This window comes from Bombus affinis, chromosome 8 (genome assembly GCF_024516045.1).
Source record: "Bombus affinis isolate iyBomAffi1 chromosome 8, iyBomAffi1.2, whole genome shotgun sequence".
NCBI classification, from domain to species: Eukaryota; Metazoa; Arthropoda; class Insecta; order Hymenoptera; family Apidae; genus Bombus; species Bombus affinis.
In genome coordinates this window covers 9,172,568-9,195,426 of record NC_066351.1, presented here as the reverse complement: position 1 = coordinate 9,195,426, position 22,859 = coordinate 9,172,568, and the positions used below count along the sequence as shown (strand labels likewise).

General features: G+C 39.6%; 1 protein-coding gene and 1 long non-coding RNA gene across 10 annotated transcripts in view; one reads left to right on the top strand and one right to left on the bottom strand.

Moving 5' to 3' along the window:
• The window catches only part of LOC126919557 (nucleolysin TIAR-like), a 583,207-nt gene that overhangs the window by 14,941 nt on the left and 545,407 nt on the right, over window positions 1-22,859 (top strand). The gene's annotated exons all lie outside the window — the stretch shown is intronic.
• Window positions 1,686-22,050, bottom strand: LOC126919579 (uncharacterized). Of its 3 annotated transcripts, none has more exons than XR_007711712.1 (3): window positions 21,399-22,050; window positions 20,497-20,680; window positions 1,686-2,985 (listed from the first exon to the last, which is right to left on the bottom strand). It is a non-coding gene; the product is annotated as an uncharacterized LOC126919579 (long non-coding RNA). The 3 variants fall into 3 exon arrangements; XR_007711713.1 differs by lacking the exon at window positions 1,686-2,985 and adding an exon at window positions 16,972-18,739; XR_007711714.1 differs by lacking the exon at window positions 1,686-2,985 and adding an exon at window positions 20,105-20,185.

The following is a 22,859-nucleotide window of genomic DNA, read 5'->3' as shown; positions in this document are numbered from 1 at the left end:
TTTCAAAATCCAACTTCATACACTCGATTATAAAACATTACTTGATCTGTACTGACAGAGGGTCACTACACACACTTTCATTATACGCGCTACGTCGTTTTGTGTCTCGAATGAAAGGCCAGATTTGTAAAATAACCTTCGATATTCAATGATATTTCGCAATACAGGTACAAAAAGAAAGTAAAAAATAGTCACGTAACATTAACGTATCTTACGCAACTTTTACTTTCTTCTGGTATATCGATGAATTTGTTAGCTCGTTCAGCCTCGCCGTCCAACGAGGCATCGCAAGGATCGAAGTTACTCATCGACATCGCAGCGCATAAAGCAGCTAGGAAAGTTGAAAACAAAGTGGCAGTACGAAATAAGGCGGCATAAAGCAGGGGGTGCACGGGGTTGGCGGTTAGAAGGGAGAGTACGCGGGCAACACGCGAGGATAAGAGGGTTGGGTAGAGGCGGAGGGACTCGTTATGCACGAAACGCATTACTTTTATCTCGAGCAAGCCGAGAGTGGCGCCGAATTGCAATCAATTTTTTGTCTTTCTTTCTCAGCCCCACTCATCGCTCACCCTCTTCTTCCTCTGCCTTCTTCTCCCCTCCGCCCAACCGGCTCTCTCATTTTATCCGCAGTCCACTCAGTTCCATTCCTTTTGGTTCCGTTCTGAACTGATCCGTGCCTGGCCTGGGCCGTGTTTCGTTCGTTCGTTCGCTCATTCGTTCAGGATGGCTGGCTGGCGTTACCCCGTGCAACCGGAATTTGCATCCCGAATCCCACTATTTGCATTTCAATTCCACGAGACTCTCGCCACCGCCGCTGCCACCGCCACTGCCAAACGGCGGCTACAAACATAAATACGAATTCAAGGGTCCACAAATGACTATATCTCGCATAACTTCACGAACGATTCTGTGTATCCTGATTAGGTCCGGTTACCGCGGACTATACCGTTTCCTGTTCCACTTACGTACGCCACGGGATTTTGGAATTTCAAGAACGGAGCCGGGATTAAATCGCCCACCGCTGCTACCTCTTTACCTTTTTTATCGTTTAATATCGGTCTTACACGTTTTCTTCGTTGCACAGTTATAATATATAACTGCGTATTCCATTGCTTTGAAAGAGATTTTTATCTTCGGCGAAAAAATGTTGTATGCAAGGGACAGTTGAATAGGCTCATGATCGACTGGAAATGAAACAGTAATTGAAATAAAGCCAAGGTGTGCTGTGTTTTTTCTTTTTTTTCCAATTTATAGCTGAATGAAAGTACGGTTGCCTGGTCGTTGAATTATACGCTGAAATTTATTTATCGGGAATTCTATTAAAGTTTAATATAGCGTGTATTTAAAATAACTGTGTTTCCGTTGCATTTGCTTTTGCATTTATATACCTTTATAATGACATGGCTGAAATACACGTATTAAACAGAATAATGCTTCGGAATTTTAACAAAAAGGGAACGATCTCTAGTGTACTGTCATAAATATTGCTCGTATCTTCGCGAATTTCCGTCTATTAAGAATACTAAAGAAGTTGGAAAGGTTGATCTACCAATAATTAAAAGTTCAATCGATACGGTAATTATTATATCTTCAAAATAAAATAATTGAATTACTATTTGTAGCCTCCTTTTGAATAGTAAGATTTGTTATGGAAAATGTTTTTTAAGTAATCGTAATTACTTCATTGAGCAATCCATTAAATTATAAATGAAAATAAATAAATAAAGTGTATTTTTAGTATACACTTATTACATATATTCAAAACATATTATCGACTCTACAATTAGTGGGATTAAACTGATAATATAGGATAACAAGGATAACAAGATAAATCATAACAAGATAAATCATATAACATCATTAAATTAATCTGTGCAGTCATTAGGGTATATGAAAAAGAACCTTTGGTGAAGAATACGATGAGTTTCACCCAACTTTTCCTTTTCAATAATGCAATTACACTTACGCCGTATATAAGCAAACTTCTACGGGAACATGAATAATTGAAATAGTTGCAACAATTACTTACAAATTTCATCTCCTTAAAAAGTGTATGTATTATAAGAAATGAAAAATATTATAAGAATTAGATTTGTCAGATCTGTTAATTATATAACTTTTTTACTCTATCGCCTCTATAAAGAAATACAGAAAATTATGAAACACATCCCCGTAACCAATATAATTCCAAAATATATTTAAACAATCGCTTCAACGACGAATATTAAATAGACGCCAAACAATGACCATAGTAAAACAAAAATTACGTCGGTATCTAGAATAGAACGAATAACGTTTATTTCTAGGCTAGCGTAACGTTGTTTCGTGCGAACGAGTTTTCCGTTTTGGAAAACGGGACCCCGGCATAATCCGGCGATCCGATCTGAAAATCCCGCGTGCACCGAACGTTGATGGCCGCGATCGAACCGCGTCCGATGGAACTGTTGGTCGCGTCGCGGCAAAAACGTTAATGCGACGTCTTCCCCAACGTGTGCGCCTCGAAGTACATCCGGTGATTTATCTACGCTGATACACGATAGTAGCCGCGTACACCGCATCAGTGTAACTAACCCCTTCACTCTGGAGAGCCCCTAAGGCGATGCTCTCTTCGACGCTCACGCTCGGATCGATCACATGTGCAGCGGTGTCTCTTCTCTCCTTCTATCCAGTCGCTGGTATCCATTGGTCTCTCTTTCTCGTGCATCAAGTTGGTCGATCGTGATCGTCAAAGGGTCGCTCACTCGTAATCAGTCGTGCGAGGGCTCACGCACGTCCTATCGCGACTATCGGGGTCGTTAACCCCCCACCCCCTAACCGTTCAACCCTCCACCACCGCCACCTCCATTTCTACCTCCTTCGCCATCACCTTCTCAACCTCCTCCTACACCTTGCTAACCTCCGACCCTCTTCTTCGACCTCCTCCTCCTCCTCCTCCTTCACCTTCTTTACTTCCACCTTCTCTTCGTCGAACGATGCACGATCTCTCTGCAACAACATGCAGGCCCTCGTTCAAAGGCGTTGCCTGTGCTCTGAAACCCCGTTTCACGGGCAGCTGGATCTCAGGTGAGACGTGAACGGACAAGAGAAAATACGGGGATACAGCAAGAAGGAAAATAAGGATCGTGCAGCAGGTACTCGTGCGTGTCGATCGCTTTTCTGGATTTTGAATCATGACGCTTGCCTCCCTCGGCTGCTGCCTTCCTCTTTGATCTTTAGACACGTCGTTTATCGACGAGATCGTTATTTAGTTCTTTTCTCTCCTTGATCGAGACGAATCGAGAAGATGCACCGCGACTAGAGACGAGCACGGTTATGGGTTTTATTAAACGGGTGAGCGAGTTTCTACGAGCGCGCTATAATCACGATGGCTATCAAAGTTTATCGTAGTTATCGGTCAATAATTAACCGTATTATTGCCAGGTCATCAAATTCGGCTATCGCAAGCCATTAATAGCTCGCCGATTTAGGTCTAGCTGCAAATTTTCCGTTATCTCCGTAATATGGAGTTTAATTTGCTGTTTGTGTTTCGTAGTGGTATTCTCGTTAGGCGTTCGTTACCGTGTTATTTTCGTCTTTAATGATAGTTATATATAGAGATGATTGTGTAGACTGAAAGCTTAATGAGTACACGTATTAAAATGGAAGATTATTGGAATAGAGGATTTACCGATGAAGAATTAACGAGACGTAGAATTATTGAAGAATGGTTATTGATTCTAACTAATTTTAATTATTATATTCTCTTTCAAAAAATATTAATAATTCATTAAGGATGTCTAACGTTCCATTAGATTAAGTAATCTTCTTTTTTCTAATGACACTGTTGAAGTTTCGTCTAGAGTGATACTTATAGTTGACTTCAGAAAGTTATAGATAGTTTTAATAAAAAAAATTTGATTAGAAAGTATATGAGAATTTAACATTTACACCTGTAAATTTTTACATCAATCACTGAACGTTACAAATATTCAGAAATGTTGAGCGTCACGTGATTCTGTTTTCCCATTTTCCCTCTGTTGCCTTACGAGGAAAAACGACCATAGTGAGACACCGAAGACACGGCTAGTAGATTGCAAATGAGAGCTTTCGCAGTAGCTGTATGTATTTCCTTACTGAGGATTTTAATCCCGCGGGCAACGCGATGCCGGTTTAACGTCCAGAGATTCCAGTGCTCTCTACGTTTTGCCGCTTCTTTCGCGATTATCCGTATTTCACCTTTCTCTCCTTAGTCTGTTCTCAATGTGAACATTCTCTTCGCGGTCCGTTTGGCGCGAATAAAATATTCACCTGTACAGCAACTTGGATTATCTGAGTTCGGATTGCTTACGTGTAGAATGTCAGAATGACAATGCGCGAATTACCTTGTTCAAAATCTATCACGCGTATTACAGTACGTTTATAATATACATTTGTCTTTATGAAAATTGACACATGCACAAGCTGAATTATTTAAGAACGAACGAGGAAAGACATTGAAGTTTGAAATAACTGCGGACACAGAGTCGCCGTTGTAACTCATCCTTTCTTCTCTCGATGAATCGTTGTCGCGGTGGAAATTGATTGATGAAACGAGAATCGGGATGGAAGAGAGAAATGAGAGAAACTGAATGTTGGATAAAGGATGTCACGCATAGAAAGCATTAATTGCGAGAGATAAAAACGTTTGAAGTTACAAGTAAAGGGTATATGTTAAACGATATATTTTATTTTAACTGATTTTTAACTGCCTGTCAGGGAAAAAGGATCTAACGAAAAATAATTAAAACGTCAAATATTGTTAAACGTTTGTTAAATAATATGTAGTAAATATATGCATCTACTATTTCTGATTTATATGACTACAGTATTAGTATGAATATACGGTAGTACATACACGATCGAAAGAGAATTACATCCTTGATCCTATATGTTGATTGGATACGAAATTCTTGACATATCGGTTACATCGAAATTGGTAGATCAATGATCACTGGTAATCAAGAAGGTTACGTGGCTCTCGTTACTAATCAATGTAATGGAGTACGACGAACATCTCGCATAACAGCGACGATGTCCGGGCTGCTGTAATTGCTTTCGATTGTTGCTTATATGTATATGTATATGGAACATTTGGCTGGAACCAGAGACGCGTTATTATTGTAAACACAAGCAGGGATATACGAACTATGAAACGAGGAGCGTTTAACGGATATCCGTTACATCTTCGCTTGATCTGCTTGGTATCTTCGAATTAGATCAAACCACTTATTATGTGCTTGAAATTTTTTATTACGGGAATAAATAGTCATAAAATTAACGTTTTATATGTTTGCATAAAAAGTCATCTCAATACAATTCGATCGAAAGGAACATCGAATGCAAACGATTGGCACCTTGACATTTTTTGCATGACGTGTTTGTATGACAAGGTATGTAAGTAAATTGAATCTGTATGACAGTAAAATTTTCCAATGGTTACTGATAATTTTACTTTAATTGAAACCTTTCAACAACACGAGAGATACAATAAGAGAGAGAGAGAGAGAGAGAGATCGTAAAATCTCATTGATCTTCGTCATCTGTACCCTTTAGATGCTTAAATTACGATGTCATCAAATACAGGACAGTGAAAGTTGAACGGGGATTGCGCATGTTTGAAAATATTTAAAACTTCTCCCGGGCGTTTAATTAGGACACGTTCGCCCGAAGTTGGCAGAATTATGTTTGCACAGCGCTTAGCAAATATTACTCTGCACAATCCCTTCATAAATATTCCAGAGCCGCGATAAACTAACATATGAGTTCCTTCGATCAAACTTAATCTGTGCAACTCGCGAATTCTCTTGGCGTTAATTAATTCACACGCACGCGAATAAAAGAAAAAAGAACGGGGAAACTAGGAAGGTAGAGGAGAAGAAAAAAGAAAAAAAAAACGTTGACGATAAAGAAACGCACCCAGAAGTATTTTAATCATTCGTGACAGTTCCGCGTAGGCGATGGTTGCACGCAAACTACATGAAACGTTCAAAAATGTGTTAGGCTGGAATAGAGCCGGAAATAAAGAATTACCAAGCGCACGAGTAATCAAAACGATCGTATTTTCTTCGACACAATTCAAGTGTTTACGAGTTTTCCACGACACGGCTAACCTTTGTCTACGAGATATATTTCCTAGTTTGCGAGGACCTGATATCTCCTATGGGACAGAGACTGTGGACAAGCACCTGCTTGCTCCCAAGATGGTCTTAACACAATACCAGCCGCGCTCTGCTAGTAGCTGGCCTGGTTCAAATAGCTCGTTGCACGCCGGTAAACTACCCGTGCAAACGGTAAACTCAAATAAATCATGAACCTCTGAAGAGACTTCGGGATGCGTTCATTAAAAAATTCATCGAGTCGCTCGCCATTGAATCGTAGTAACAGTCGGAGCAGCAGCTGGCTGCGTGACGAACGAATGCCATGGGAATTCCGTCGAACGGCCGTAATTGGAAACTGATTTGTATTCCGAGCTTTAAGATAATCACACGTTGTAATAGGTATTCACGCGGCAGCTTCTAATTAATTGCCGGTCGTGTACGCGTATCATCTGTAATTGTTTACCTTCGTCACTTTAATTATTAATTATAACGAACAAGCTGCCAGGCAAGTTTCATTTAATTGGATACGTCCACGCTCAATATGGAGTTACTCGGGGAAGTGGAAGCTGGGTCTTGCAAAATTTTCTGTATGTAAACCAATTAATGGCTGCCGTTAGGTGGAATTTTATGCCACGGGATGGAACGTAATTCGCTTAACAGAGGAAGAAGCGCGGGCGAACACCGCGTATATACAAGAACCTAGAGGAATGCATGTTTACGCGTAAAGTTTTCACTGGCCCTGACAGAGCTTCGCTGGGTGTCAGGATCGTTGGCGACCTATTCGAAATCACACTTTTTCAGGCGCCGTTTCAGCAGGTAACCTGCAATAACCAGATAATAGTTAGCCGAGATCCGAATTTATTTCGTCAGTGCACAGTTGGCTTTCAGCGTTCAATGATAATAGGATAATCGATGAAACTGTCACCTCGTACAAGAGGCGGTCCGATAGGCGGGATTCTGGCGTATTTCAACGAGACAAACCGAAGCCACAGTACGCAGCGTTAAATAATTGCTTGGTATCCGTTCGATTCTCGAGGGTGATTCGAATGGCGGGATTGTCGATGAACCGGGGTGAAGCGAGGCTGCTCGAAATGGAAAACCACGAAAAAAATTGAAGCAACAAAGAGACCGAACAGAAAGAGGGCTGGGTGAGAGGGCGGGAAACGCGGGAAAGAGAGCGACACGAACAGAGGTAGGGGTGAGATAGAGCGAGAAGGAGAGGGGGTGGGATATCAGGTTGGAAGAACAGAGAGATCGGCGATAAACGAATCAACGATCGTCAGCCACAGGCTGACCGCCGACCGCGCCCCGACGCTCTGCGCCAACGAGAAATTGAAAATGGAAATGTTTAATTGCCCGAAAACACGATGCCGCTCTCCACTGCGTCGTTTTATATTTTTCGCCACTTCTACGATGCCGCCGTACGTACCGATCGTGTGTTTTACCAAAGGGTTCGTTTGTTTATTGCGGACAACGGAATCTTTTTGTACTTTAAATCGCAACATATCTTTCGTATTTATAATTGAAACGTTGCTTGTTCATTGACAGGGCATAATATGTTTGGCGCGTTACTGAAATGCCATTGAAGTGTTGTTAAGTAGTTTCTGTTCATTTCAATTTCGATATAGTGGATGCCAGTATATAAAGCATTATAATTCCGTATTTATAAAAATATTTATAATAGCAAAAAATGTTAATAGTATGGAAGTGATAAATATAAATTGTTATTTCCTATTCGGCATATTAGAATTACGTTTTGGTATAACATAACTATTATATTCGATTAAAAAGTATAACATCTGATCGTTCTCAAGTATATACATATATCTTCGTATAAAGTAATTCTATACAAAATTATTCCCTTTTCTGTGTATACCTTTTACGTTGCACGTATAATTCAACAATTTTATGTAAGAAAGAATCGAGAATCGATTAAAATTATATGAACAGTTCATCTACGAAATCAATTCAACAAAACGTAAATCGAACTCAAACACGGATCAAATCATGAAAAAATCAAAGTGTCTACGTTGCATCCCCTTGTTGTTCCCATTCAAAGAACTGGTCATTAATCAAGCGTGAAAGTAGTTTAAGTATCCGTTGTGCGTTTTATATCGCGTTCCAGTGTTGCCAATTTCTACAAGTTTGATCGAGAATTTATCCGTTCTATCATCCACGGATAATAGATGGGAAACGTTGGCCCGTTGCATCGTGATAAATAGGATGCAAGGGTAGCTGAAGAGAATCGATGGAAGACGTCAGACAAGATAGAGGGCTTCTCGAGAAATTGCCATAGACACGGAAATGTGACGAAGGCTGACGAAGCCCCTCTGAGCTACGGATAAATACGGATGTCTTATTATTTCCTCTCGGAGAGCAACAGCTATGACGAGCGACCGGATGCTGGGATCAAACCCCTTGTACTTTCTCTCCTAGCGCCAAAGCGTGTCACGTTCTACCGAGTAGCATTCGGGTTAATTAACCGCCGCAGAAAAGCTCGTGTTTCCCTGCAGTTTAGGTGCGCCTGATTTGCATGTAGAAGTTCATATCGCGAACCACGGGGTCGTTGGAACGTTTTTGTATAGGCGAGAAAAGAAATCTCTAGACGAGTATGCCTGATATCTGCCTCGCTGTTTAGAAGAAAATTACGACGGCCTTTTTCGTAAATTTTCGTAATTTACGGTGAACTGAACTTGAATTTCGTTGGGAAATTTGAATACCACTAGGGTTGCTTTTGGGTAGAACCTATACTATAATGTGTAAAGGGTAATTTGTGAGAGGTGATAAAAAAATATCACCGAAATAAACAGGTACGCGGATGGTGTTTGAGCATACGAAGTTGAAAATTAATTCGGAGAAAACGTGAAAGGTTCTGCAATTTGTTTTATTATCACGAAGATGTAATATCTCGAAAATACAGAATAAAATGTTTCAGCCTGTAGCTTCGTTTACGAGAAAATCTAGTTTGAAAATTCATGAGGTACGTGTACGTTTAACTATCTCCTCCAATTCCTCCGTTCGTTTCAATTTAGTCTGATAATTTGTGAGATGAATTAATTAAACTATTTGAAAAGTGTACAGTATATTTTATCCTGTGCGCTTAATCAATGGTTAATACAAACACAGATGGTATAGAAATGTAATCAAACGTATGTAATAGATTTCCAATCTTGATTTTCTTGAAACCTCAAATCAAAAATATTTGTCATAAATTTTCATAAAAGAATTCTTCCTTTATACATTTAAAATCATTGTTTCGATCGTCATATAATGAGTTATATGTGACGCTTTGCATATGAGGGAACCTATTTTTAATTCTTTAACGAAGATACCATCAAACTTGGCTGTATCATCATTGGTTAATCTGCAATATTTACCTGGCATGTTGGCATTGCAACGTGTTTGTCGAGTACAAATAATAGATCTTTATCAATAAAAAAACTTAATTACTCGTACAATCCGTAAATCCACGCTAACTGGAAGAACATTTTTATTTCTTTCAACAAATACTCGCACATCCCACGCAGCTAAAATAACCGATGCCTTTTTATATAACTGTATATTTAATAACACGGTGCAACATACGAGTTTAAGCTATAATTTGAATTACAAAGTAGCACGGAGAACTGGAAAAAGTGGGCGAGATTTTTAAACACGTTGCTTTTTAAGGGATTCGTTTTAAATTTACACTTAGAGAGCATTGTTCAAAGGAGAGACAAAAACTCACGGCATTATGTTCTTTATCTAGAAGTTTACATTCCCAAGGAAGCGTGTTTTGAAACCGTGTTTGTACAGTCAAGTTGGGCAATGTATGCACGGGTAGCTGAAACGTAGCTTGAAACGTAACGTTACTAGGCACCTTTGTCGCGTCTGGCCTGTGAAGCCTCCCGGTGCGGTGCCTCGTTATCTTTTTATCTGGTACTCGTCCCACCCTTCTTCTAGAAAGAGGGACGAAAGGGAAGAACGAAGGGAAGAGTCAGGCGAGCGCACATGAGACACCCACATTAATTATTTTTCTTCGTCCTTTTGTTTTTCCCAGTCTCGCGACTCTTAGCCTGCCCGCCATTTTGCGAGACGTCACTGACCGCAGATATCCAGCTGAAATACACGTAGATGTTTCCTTAAATGGATTGCCCGTCTTTGTCAAAACGTCCAAAAATTCGCGACCGTAACCCCTGCTACTACGTACATGTACTCGCGATATAGATGCCCGTTTTATATATTGTTAATAATTTAACGACCGCTTGACTTTTTAATCTACATCGATTTATGTAATTACAACGTTGATGAAAGTAATGCTTGAAATAATAAGCATGTTATTTATTGAGCCATCGAATTAAATTTGCGTTTTGAATACATTATAAGGGTAGTAAGTACGAATTTACTGGTTATCGTGAAGTCATTAAAATTTAAATGACATTTTACTATTCGCTTTCATCGTGATTTATAAATGTACGTTAGCCACAAGTATATTGAAATAATCCGCGTTATTCAATCCATACAGATGTACAGGAAATTTCTGTAGGTGTAAATGTAATTAGTTAACATTCTCCTGAAATTTTGGATACTAATATTTCCTATACCCAAACAAATTCAAACAATTTCTCTGCAATCATTTCTTCAATGATACATATATCTTTCATCCTGAATAAGAAGCTTTCCTGATTCTAGAAAATTTAAATTAATACATTATTCGATGAATATATATTGTTAGTATCTGAATAATTTTTAAAATACTGTTCCTATATACCTTATATCGCATTTATCCTTTCCAACGGTTAAAACTGATATAATTAAAATTACTCTTCTCTATTAATAGTTAATTCCAGGGATATCTTTTAGCTAAGAAACGAGCAAGCTAGCTGGCTGATGCGTGACAAACAACGTCTTACGCAATACGCGACTAATCATATTTTAATCGGTGATTATCCGTTAAGTGGCCTAAACGGCAACGGTTTTGCCACAAGATGCGCCGAGCAAAAGCATTTTTGAATTCGATAGCATCCGTAAGTCTTTCACGTTCAAGAAGCACATTCTGCAACGTGTCTTCAATTTTATCTAATAAAATGGAAGCTAGCGCCTTGTTAAGCCACCCTTTGGCGCTTGCTAGTAAATTAATGAGCTCACTGCAACACTACACCGTGCAAACCCTTATACCGTCCCAACCACCCCGTGCTTCCCACCCGCCCCCTTTACTCCGTTGCCAGTCTACTCGCTCTACGCTCTCCTCGGTCTACTCTCGAAACCAGCATTAAATCATACATCAGCGCACGATGTGGCGGATGACGAGGAGGAACGGGTCTGGAGAAGAGTAAAACGGGAAATGCTAACGGGGTGGAGAGGGTGTCGCGTATCCTAGTAACCATCACACGGCGAGACCAGACTTTGATAGGGTTTAGAAGAAAACGCTATGAAATATTTCGATCAGATTATTATTATGATTGATAAATTTTTGGAAACGTAGCTAGTTGTTAGTCAATTTTAAATGTAAAATATCGAGCAGGGTAAATATTAAACATGTATCAAAAATTCTCTCGAATCGTATTTTATAACGAAAATATCGAAAGCATGTCTCTATAAAAATTTGTGTGAGCAATTTAAAAGAAAAATAGAGTACGGTATTTGACTGACGTTTTTATTTAAACTTACAGCACGTATTATTTTCAATTTGAAAAATTTTTCCGAAATATATATATCGTAGGCAATACGTTACAATTTATTATGGAAGCAATATTCGTGGCGAAACGTGTTTGCGAATATAAATAATCATTCTTCATCCAATATTCGCGATATTGTACGGGTACCAGGCTGGTAAAGGAAAATACATCATTTGATTTCGATAAATTGCAACCTCTAAGAGCAACAAGAGCTTAGAAATGAACAGCATTTATTCCGAAATCCCATTATAACCGGTAGTACCATTTCATCCACGTGAAAATCTACATTACGCATTGCTTATTGGGATTCAGTTGAAGTTATTTCACGGCCGCGTCGTGTAGATTAAGTCTTAAACATGCGGAATCTAGCCGAGAGCATGCAGAGAGGAAAAAGGGTTAACGCGCTGGCCGGAAGAAGGTCCGAGTGTGGTCAGCTCGTGTAATCCCCCTTTAAAACCGACAAGAATTAACTTTAGCACATCGCAAATTCGCACCACATTTTGCGGCTATTATGAATTTAAGCACTCTCCGTTTTGCGAGGTGTAAAGGATTCTGAAATGAACTCGTACGGTCAGCGACAAAAATGGCCCAGCAAGATGGCGATACGAAATGTTATTCAGGAAACAAGAGAAAATCAACGAACGCGGAAAATACTTAACAACGTGAAAAAAAAAAGGAATGAAATACAAAACGTTGAATCGTATTAAACAACTTTTATAAGCGCTATCTGCTTATTTTGTGCTTTATCTTTTTCAGTCTGGTAATTCTGATATTTCTCTAGCAGGAATATAACAATAAATCTCTTTTCTAATAAAATACACAAGCATTTCCACAATTCATTATGTTTTAATGTTTCCTATTTCTTGATAATTTTTCATTGGCGTGTAATTGCGTGATATTTTAAAGTTACCTTCAAGTTTGCATGAGCACAAAATGCAAAATTTTATTAAGAAGGTCGCATTGTAATGATAACAAATTCAGTAGAAAGTTTCAAAAGATATTTTTTAACATGTTGAAAGTTACCCCATTAACTCACTACATTTAATCAACAACAATAATCAATCGACTAATCGAATAAGTTTATTATCTCTGATATACCTTTGTGTGTACGAATAAATTTCTAACTTTCACAAAATTAAAGGAAATACAAAAATTAAATGGCAAAATATCCCTACATCTTTTCAAGAAGAAAGTTACCGAAGACATATATTCAAGTAGAAAACGTATTTAATAGTAATCAACTAATAATTTATTCGTAATAATCTGCTTTCGACCGTTAAAATAACGACTATAAAATGTAGTAATTATACACCAAACTCGAGGAAAGGAGAATGACGCGTAACAAGAAGAACAATATGCAAGATTTCTGAGTTTAATAGATCTGACGAAAAGGGCAATGAAGTTATAACATGGTTTTCCATGGTTTTGAACTGGTGAGGATAGGGGTTGCTGGTTCTTCTCTCTTCCGACTACAGGCCGGAACTGGCCTTCTAACCTCGTTAACACACCCATCTTTCGTGCCGCGAACGAGCGAGGTTCGCCGATTTCATTACCAAAATGCTCCGCCCGGAAGTAATCAATTATTTCGAGTCAACGCAACGACTAGACCGTAGATGTGTCTCATACGCGTGGATCCTTCCATCTTATCGTGTTTTCAATTCCGTCACTCATGCAAGTGTCATAGGAAGTTGTGATCGATAGCACTTAAGAGATCATATATTATTTAATACTTGTGTGATTCTTCTACACAGTATACGTGTTGCTGCGATATAACGAAGTTGTTACGTTAAAAGAATATTTTCTTTAGTGAAAGTTCAAATTGAATTTTTAAGCGATGACCTAGTTTGACGAAATAACGTATGTAGTTTAAAAATAATTGGTAGTTTTGTTTATTCGCTTATTATTTATTTTAAGGTCGTGCCCATGCGAAAGGATCATTAGTAACTATATTAGCTCGTATGGATTTAGATCTACGACTTAAATAAAGCGAGATAAATAAAATGATAAATGTATACGCTAAATAAGAACATGATGTTGAGTTTAAAGCAAATCTCTTTTCTGTACCGCAACATATGTTCAATTGAAAATACCAAGTACTTTCTTGCACAATGTTTGTTTCTGATTTTAAAAATTCTACTTGCAATATATATATATATCCTTCGATATTTATCACTATTTCGCCATCCTTTGGAGTACGTTGCCTCTATTATTTAATAATTATTCGATTCACATTGCAGAATAATTTTAACTTATTTATAGCTGCATTTAAAAGTTGGAGCATTCAACCGATCGTGACAAGTATTCGTCGGTACCGAGACCTCGACAGCAGACACTTTATACCCGTAGACCTTACGGCATGTCGCTCCGCAAGTTCGCGACGCTTTCGTGACTCGCATGCGAGTCACTAGTTATCGTCGAGATTATATCATCCCCCCCGTGAACACGGTATGCCATATTGACCGTTAGTTGCTTATTAGTGTCGTTCCTTCATCATCGACCAGGCACGTTACACATTTCGAAAAAATACGTGGTTATACGTGCAAAAATTCAATGGAAATTTGCGGTTTCGTGGTATTTTCGAACACCTACCGAAATTAACTACTGATTAGAGGTAGAAGCATCTCAGCTTATAATTTGCCTGCTTTCCCTAATACTTCAGATTTATTGCTTTATAAAGAATCTCACGCCTCAAATATCGAAGAATTTTTAATCAACTCTAAATTGATAAAAGAAGAAAGAGACAGTGTTTATGGAAAATTTGACTTCTCAAGCAGTTCTACTGTCGAATACTTTTCTTTTATCTGTAGCTAAATGTACGTAAAATTTATAATTTGTATCACTTTATGTGTATTACTGGTTTAATTACGCTCATATAACTTGTAATTATATTAATGAGAAGTTGGTATTTCGCTGAACAAGATGGAATGCGTGTATATGGTTTTATTTTATCCGTCTGAAGTACTACAACGATCCCAACGAACAACGATTATGACAGAATTTCATTCAATAAATTATTAAAGGATATCATTAATCAAAAAATATTATTCGAGCCAAATTTGTCATTATATATAATAATAACTCGTCATTTTGTTAAAAAACGACAGAACTTGCATATGAATCTAATATTTCTTACGCTCAATGAAAACAAGAGGAGACAATCACTGTGAATGCAAGCCAGCGTCGGTATTCAGGTTCCAAAAAAAAAAAAAAAAGAATCGCTCATATAAAATGTACTTGGAACTCCAGAATCTTCTTATAGAATTAGCGATTCTCAACGACAATTCCAAACAACAGCGGTGTCTTTCGTTTGGTATCCACGACACACCAACGTTCTAGCCTGTCCAACCTGGCTTGTCGACGTGACACAGTCTCGCAGGCGTTCGCATCAGATTTAATTATTCTAGAGACGATCACATGCGGTAATTCGCTACGCGCATCGCATTCATACACCGCGGCGTACGCCGCTCTTGATTTTCCATTTTCCTCGAAATCGGCGTCAAACGCTGTTACGAGTGTTACGGTCACGAAACACAGAACGTACAATTGCGCCCTATCAAGCCCGACGATCTATCAATTAATTAACGAAAATCACGTTTTTGCCAAACGGAAGAGCTGGTTTCTACATCCTCTATTTCGGAGATGAAACCGTGGAGATTCGTTCGTCATGCGCAACTCACTGCCGATACTCGCCGGCGTCGTGGCTGGAGACGCGTTCGGCCTCGCCGCGAATTACCGGATATCTTAATGAGTACCGTAATTAATACGGCGGCAGATGAGGGAGGGATGTTGCGCAGGACGAGGGGTCGAGATAGCGCTTAACCGAAACGTACGGGCTTTGTCACGGACGTGTACAAGATAACCGTATATCTGCTGTGAAATGCAAACCGAGGCGACGACCACCGTGGACATCCCGCTGTGCTATACCAGAATAGGATTGCGGTAGATCGGCGCCGACGAAGCGCTCATCTACGCGCCACCCTCCTCTACGGTGATACTCGACAGCCACGTTCTAATGCCTGCCGTTTGAATGGTGCCTGGCGCGTGCAATGCCGGGACACGGCAATTACCAGCCGTGTGATTAGAACGTTAAGAAGTTCGAAGTCTTAGGGACGTGAATTGGCGTGTTTGCACGGGAGGGGAAATAGTATGTTGCAAGAAATTTACATACAGTTTGCTGCGAGTGTTGTTGCTGGGGAAGGAGTCGCCATTTTCTCAAAGGCTTATCTCAATCTTTCAAGACGATAATCGGCAAATATTATTATAGTGTTCTGTTGTTTTATTTTTTATTTATTGTTGGTCGGAGAGTAATATTAGATTAGAATAGAATAATAGAATAAAAAAGGATGACAATATGTATACAATGCTGAATGTACGATTAGGTACAGTTTGTACGGAAGGTTTGTAAGGAATGTTATGTAAGGTCGAAAGTATTGTTAATTGCTGTAAGCGAAAAGTATACTACGCGTTATGTTTTAAAAAATGTGCATTTTACAGAATACAAAAAATAGATGCTAAAGCAGACGTATAATAGCCGCGTCATTAAAGGGAAATGATTTTACACGCACGCACAATATAAAAAGTAATATACATATGAATACCACAACGATGTTTATGAATATATATGGAGCTTAATGAATGTTGTAATTTGAAGCGTAATTGTTGCGCGATATGCATAAAATACTTATTAACGTACGATTGCCGAAGCAGCAGAACAACTGTATGCAGCTCGATTAAAAAAACATGCAAAAGAATGCGCGGCGTGATATCAATTAATTCAAAAACACTACACAAAAATGTATACGCAATAACTGACATAAATAGCAATCACCAGTATAAACTCATCGTTCATAGTTCTCATATTCGCCCTTAAACCCCTGAGTCCTTTCTCGTCGAAATAATCATACGATAACTTTCCACTAATTAACGTTAGGTTGCGTTTATCAAGAAATCTAATTAACACAACAGCCGTTAAATCATTTCTCTTGATTATCCGCGGGTTATAAATTATCGTATTGTAGGCATAACCCCCAGAATACTCGCGTAATTAACATTCAGAGGCGCTGGAAATGGAAGTACAAACTAAAAGAAAGGAACGAAAGAAAAAAAAAAAAAAAGAAGGAACGACTTTATGAGATTAATTTAGCTCGTTGAAATGAATTTTTGAAAAGGTTCGTCTACCAGCGAGCTTAAATAGCTGGATATTCATAGATCGTTGCAACGCGAAACACTGATGTAGTTTCTCCTTCTTCCTTTTTTCTCTCCTTTCCTTTTCCTTTTTTTTCTTTTTTTTATTTTCCACCGTAATCACTTTCATCGAAAATGCGGCGAGTTGGAGTGCGAAAGTTTTACGTTGCCCCTAACACGAGGCAATCCTGCCGATCCTCATTGCCTTCCAACGCTGGGCATCTAATAAATATTAACAAGAACCACGACGAGATGGTAATCCGCAAAAGTTTTTCTTTGTGGATAGACTGCCAAGGGGATGTAACATGGCGCGGCGGGACGAGGATTCGGTTAGGGAAAGGGTAGCGACTCGGCAAGGAGTAGTTGAGCGAAGCGAAGAAAGACGGCTGGATAATTCAGACAAGAGGGCGCACAATGAAAATTTGACAATGTAAATTATCCTGTTATTCTTCTTCTTTTATTAACTCGCTTCCGTCTTCTAGGTACCTATCCGCGGAAGTTGCCGCGAAGAACTTTTGAAACGCTATTCCACATCGCCTGAGTGAATAGGAAGCTGTTGCCAACTGTTCTAATATCTGTTGCACACGCTAAGAGAAAAATCCTCGCAATTAACACGTTTCTCCGAATTGTGCGAACTTTGTGATATACCGTGACTTGAGGATGAAAATAATTCGTGGAACTAAATTTAAGCTTGATGATATGACACCGGAATTCGATTAATTTAATGAGCTGGAATTTAAAATAGAAGCTTTCACATCTTTTTATACATACAAACATTCCTTATTTAAACATGTATATAGCCAATTAAACATATCGTACATTAAAGTATTTTACATCAAAGGAAACAACTAATTCAAACTCATTTCAATGAATAATCGTTATCTTAACTCACATTACCGTACCTTTCAGGTCCACTAAATGCTTTCATCGAGTCCAGAATATTCCGCGTCGTTCATATTCAATGGGCTTCGAGTGGCTCGCCTCATCGTATCGTTTTCACTCGGCCGGTCATAAAACGCGACATTAATTCCGCGCGAGCTTCTTATTTTCTCGCCAGCTTTTCATACATTTCTTCCAGGATGGAAGAACGATCACAGCCACGAGATCTTCTCATGTTTTTACGAGCCGAAGCTCGTCCATTCCCCTTCGCCATCGTATCACCCTCCCAACAGCTCTACATCCGTTATCTTCTCGTTACTTTTTGGACGGTTATCGTTCACGAAAACGGAACTTCTTCTCGCAGGATCTTGCAAAGTTAATTCGTTCAACCTTGTCATTGTACTCGGATAATTTTAACAGATCGTCGATTGAAAACTAACCGCTTGGCCCTGTATTAAGCGGTCGAAAATCAGTGCTTTCGATACGCTGTAGGTCGCAGGGGGAAAGGCGTGCTTGAGCCGAACGGAGCAACGCAGGGCTATTCTAAGGGCTCGAGATTACAAGGCATTGTTCCCGTGCCACCCTTTGTCTCAAATTTACCCTTCCTCGACCAACCTTCACCACCTTTTTCAACCCCCGTTCGCCGCCTATCTCGTTCTTCTTTGTATTTTTAATTCGCAACTTTGTAACCAGCCCTGTCTCACTCCTACATCGAACGTCTCGCCTGCTACCGTCCTTCCTTTTTCGCCTGGCTTTTCCCGGACCCTAACGTTCCGTTTCCACTGGCCGACCCTCGATCCAATCCATGGGTGTCGTCGTCGTCGTCGACCTTCGTCAACGATTATTTCTCCGAGGAAATCTGGCCCTCCACGGTTGGGAAACCGTTTTGCATTTATTCGCTCGCTGGAATAACGTTGAACTGGGAGTTTACATTGGCCGTGAATGTACCAATGTAATTTTAAAGCGATTCTGGCAAGGCTGCGGAGAGATATCCGGTTACGCGGATCGTTAGACAAAGTTTGTCAAAGCAACGCGAAATGGTAATTTCGAGTTAGAATATGAAATATATTAACGTATATCATGGTACAATATATTAACATACGATAACGAAGCAAAATCGGAATGTTTAATTAGACCGTGATCAAGGTAGAAGAAGTTCGTACGTTATCTAAGATAATTCCTTGATATTTTAATGGAAATCTAGAAGATCTTCCTCGCAGAAAAATTATAGAATATAAGAATAGTTTGTGTGAAATCATCAGTACCTTCTTTGACACGTAACAAAGCGATCACGAGAAGTTATCTCAATTCAGTGATTCGTTAATGAAAATCGTAGCAGAATATTGATTAAACGCAATAATGTAAGAAGAAGAGGTTTCACTTTTCACAAGCTTCGCCACAGTATATCAAATAACGTCAAATTTAGTCATTGCAGACTTCGAACTCGCTAGACTTAGAACCCGCACCACTTACAACCGCAAATCTTTTTTTTTTTTTCTTTAAGAATCTCAATCAATACTTCAACCTAATATATAAATAACCCCTAAGTGGCAATGATGGACCTTCTTTCTATCGAAGCGTAATGTTGCTCCGTGCAAAGAAAAGAACGGTAACGGACAGCGTAGACACAGTGTCGTGAAATCCGCTGCATAATTGTAAGACCATAATACCGAAGGACGAACGGGTTTACACGGTAGACGGGATTTCTGCAGTTCGCTAAGGAACGGCGAAAACCCATTATAGATAACGAGAGCCAGAAAGAGAGACAAAGTCGAGTGGTGGGGTAGTGCACGAAGTGAAATCGAGGTGCCGGTGTACGAAAAGGCCCGATACGCCTCCTCCAAGGATTTGCGAAACGATTCCCCGCTACGACTTTGAAGTCGTTCGCCGCTAAAAGACAGAGACAGAGAGAGAGAGAGAGAGAGAGAGAGAGAGAGAGAGAGAGGAAGGGATAGAGGAAAGGCTCCGTAGTCGCCGCTTGCATCTCTCCGGCCATCGCCGCCAGTAAAATGACATCTCCGAAGGAGGAAAGTAGAGTGGATATCCGGTGTGCTCCATGCAATTGGAAACTTTTAGTAAATGTAAACCGTTTCGTGCTCGAGTAGATACAATCCGGTGCTAACCCAGTATCCGCTACCCTCCTGCACCCTTTAGCCTCGCTTTTAAATCTCTCTTTTGCTCCTTCTTTCTTACCTATCCACGCGAGCCCGAACGACACCTAGCCCAGCTGTGCACGTTCAGAGAGATACACACAAGTCGTCTGACCGGATCGGAACTTGTGTTTCTCCCTCATCGATGAACCCTCTATCGGTTGGTCGATACATCAGGCGAGAGGATACAGAAACGGGACTAAAAGGGAAATTGTAAAGTACGTCGCTTAGAAATTCGCGAACGGGCGAGAAGAACGGGAAAACGAGGAAAGAGAAAGAATGGTGCTCGGTTCGGTACAATTCGCCCCGCCATGTTCACCGGTTCCACGATCCACAGTCTCGATAGTCCGATTAAAACCGACTCTAAAATCCCGTCCCAACCTACCGAACCTATTGCGCCGCTGCTATTCCGTTTTATTGTTCGACGTACCATATGCATAGCAATAACTATGTCCGCCCCTACCGATATCGAGTAGCTCTCGCGTTTCGCCACGTTTCAACCTTACTTACCTTTCGCTGTTGCTGACTCCTTACGACCTTCGAATTTCCATAGTTTCTCGAGAGTGTCGCGGTTTCACGCTGTTTACATCTTTTTCGATCCCTCCCGTCGTTTTACGATTCGTTTTTGTTTCTCGTCCTCTCGTTTGTGCTTTTTGCTTTAGACTTCTTTTAGTAGCTTCCGATGTCCTGGGATCTGTAATTGAACGTTACTTATAGGATTGTAAAGCTTCCACGTTTTTACGGTTCGTACAGCGCGACCGATTGAAAATCGTGCTGATGCGTCAGTCGAGATTCTGACAATCTGAATTTAGTCAACATAAAAATTTATATTGTGTACTACGAAAGAAATGGTCTTCAATAAACGGAGGAATTTTAAGAAAAATACATTTCTATTACCATATTTTGTTACAACGTTTCGATAAAGGTAGCAAACAAAATTTCCATTTATAGTTTCCAAAACTTGACGAAGATCGTACACATAATAACAGAGAATATTATCTGTAAAGTATCTGCGACAAATGGCAGCAATATTTAAAAAATAACATCCATCATAATTCTAGGAAACGTATATTCAAGAATTTCGTATAAACAGAATATTTCACGCTAAGAAACACAATTCCAATGAAATAGGCCATTTCGAGGCAACTATCCGTCACTATAAACCAAAGTAGCCACGGAATCGTCTCGGTGCCTCGCACTGCCTACTACCGACGACGAAACGAAGAAGCGAGATTGAAAGTGATTAAGACCGGGCGGTGGGTGGCCGGAACTACTGTGCGTGCATGCAAACGCAGCATAGTAGGTCACAGTGACGTTAAAGGGTTATCAAATAGCCGTAGTATAAAGCGTTTGGGCGGCGAAAGGGCGAAGGGTGAGTCGGAGCCGCGTCGTATTGGCATACGGATGCTTACAGTTGGGCCTGTGAACACGTGTAGCCGAGCTGCACATCGCTAGCTGTCTGACAGTTTGGCATGTTGCCTTCCACCACCACTAGTACCGGCTCCGCCACCGGCATCGCCATCACCAGTATCAGGGACGCTGCGTATCGGCTAGTTGTCCTCGTGTCGACACGCGACACGTTACCATGCTTCCACATGTATGCACACGCAGGTGTTTAACGCCACGGGAAATCGGTCAATCGGTAACATAGTATCTCGACGCCACCTGTAAGTGTATAAAGAGTATACAAAGAGCGCTGTGGTCCGCTCAAAACCTCGGAATATCATGCCGTTGTAGCGTCAGGTTGTATTTTCTCTATGAATTCGGCTATTTTATGGGGCTTGGGACGATGGTATGTGGAAAACACTAGCGGACTAGCGACTGGGGTGAATTCGATCGCTGTTGTTCCCGTTGTGTTGCACGGATGTTGGCTCGATCGTGTTCGTTTACATTCGATTTTTAGAAAAGTATAGTGGTAGGTATGTAGGAGAGCTGCTGGTGTATAACACAATGTGACGTGTTAGGGAATGATGAATGAAACGGTTTTGTTACTCTTGCTTCATGGTTGTGGCAACTGGATTTTTGTTTTTGTAAAGATGCGAAACGTTTTGGCAGATTTTGCGGAAAATAAAAGATTTTTGTTTATTTACGGGGCAAACGACGCGACGCATAACGGTGCGTTTGTTTTATTTACGGATTGATGAATATCGTGACAGAGAAATATTTTTCCGAATAAATTGCGCGCGATTATCTGATAAAATATGAACGATATAAAAAAACATCAAAGCACGGAATGTCCATGGTATTAGGGTGCACGGCACGTATATATTCGCATTTTATTGCATTTTACTTTCAAATTTTATTTGACAATACTTTGCCGTATTTATCCTCTTACTTCTGTTTAACTTTTTATTTGCTCTTTTAATGGAAAAAAATGTAAGTCTCACAAAGGATAAAAATATAGAAAACGAGTAATATTTTAGATATTATTAAATACAATTTAGTTAACTGCAAGACCAGATAATTGGTTACAAGTCGAGTTTCGTGTAACGGTATATTTCATCAGGACGAAAGTGTCCGTGTGGCGTTAATTTTGCGGACAAACGGGACAAATACGTTTCAGTTCAGATGTTTCGATCGAAGTTTATATTGTAACATTAAATTAACTTTGTTTAGATTAATAACATCGACTTGATGACATTATGATACTATAATAAAAATGTCTAAATACCTATATAATCATAGAAAAGGATAATCAGACAAGTACTTTTTATAATTATATTTTCAGTGTACATTCTTTTGCCTAGTGAATGTATGAGAGTCATTGCAAAACTATTATAGTTATCTATTTAACGCGCACGATACTACATTTTCAAGTTTGTTTCTTTTGAAAATGAAATATCTTATGAAACAGTTTTATTTTGCATTTTTTA